Raw genomic sequence first — 1,448 nt, 5'->3', positions numbered from 1 at the left:
GAAAGCTAAAGGATATTCTTTGGATTGATCACTCAGAGCTAAACTGGCTGCAGAAGATTCTTCATCAGAGTCACGTTCACTCATCTTCAGGGCTTTAGGGAGTCTACAGGAGACACAAAAATATGTACAATGACCAAAATGTGATAAAATAAAACCCCAAAACACAGAAAACAAAAAAAATGTGATGCAATACAACCACAAAAGATGTTAAAAAAAAAAACACTGAACAAAAAAAACAGGATGTGATGTAAAACAACAATGAAAATATGAAAATATGTGAAATAATTCAAATGTGATGCAAAAAAAGGGAAAATATGTAAAACAACTAAATGTAACGCAAAATGACCTAAATGAGACATGAGACGACCAGCAAATTCTGTAAAACGATCAAAATGGGACACAAAATGATCACAAACATGACACCACGTTGATCTTCTTACTTGGAAGGTTTGTGCTTGAAGGCTGGAGGATATTCTTTAGAGTGATCACTTTAAGCTATAGAATAAAATGTGATGCAAATTGGCAAAAAAAAAAAATGTAAAAGGACAAAATATGTGGAGAAAAATCAACCCCAAAAACATGTAAAAGTACCAAAATATGACAAAAAAAGACACACAAGAACAAAAAGATGATGCAAAATGACCACAAAAATTACACCAGACTGATCATCCCAGTTTGAAGGTTTCTCTTCTGTGCCGAAGGCTGCTTAAGGCTGGAGGATAGTCTTTGGATTTATCACTCTGAGCTAAACTGGCTGCAGAAGATTCTTTATCGGAGTCACATTCGCTCATCTTCAGGGTGTCAGGGGGTCTGCAGGAGACACAAAAATATGTAAAATGACCAAAATGTGACACTAAACAGTCTACGTTAGACATAAAATGATCAAATTGGGGAAAAAAACAACAATTAAAACATGCAAAACTACCACAAAGAGACACAAAATTAGCAAAATGGAACAAATGCGACAGTAAAGATACCTGAAATTACAAAATGACCATACGGAGCAACCAAAGCGAGAAACTAATGGATCCAAATGGGAGACATATGCAATTCAAAATGACCAACAAGTGACGCAAGACCTCAAAAAAACGATGTAAATTCGCCACAGAGACATCAAAAAGGGACCAAACGTGACCAACGAGAGAAGAAATACAACTATAGAATTACAAAAAGACTACAAAAAGACATCAAATGGATACAAACACTTGTAATGAGACCAAAAAGAGACACAAAATGATTTATAATTTAAGAATTCTACTTATATAATATACAAATTTACCTGATAAGATACAATATTAAAGTTCTACACTTCTGGTTCTTATTGTCTGTTTTTATTGTCATATTTATTTACCTTTTACTGTAAATTGGTTGGTAAGTTTTTTTTTTCTTCAAAGTTGCCATATAAATTAGGTTTATTTTTAGAATTTATAGTTTCAAAAGGTTTTTTT

The sequence above is a fragment of the Stegastes partitus genome, unplaced genomic scaffold (assembly GCF_000690725.1).
Source record: "Stegastes partitus isolate 25-593 unplaced genomic scaffold, Stegastes_partitus-1.0.2 Scaffold1335, whole genome shotgun sequence".
Lineage (NCBI taxonomy): Eukaryota > Metazoa > Chordata > Actinopteri > Pomacentridae > Stegastes > Stegastes partitus.
Note: the sequence above shows the minus strand (reverse complement) of the source record.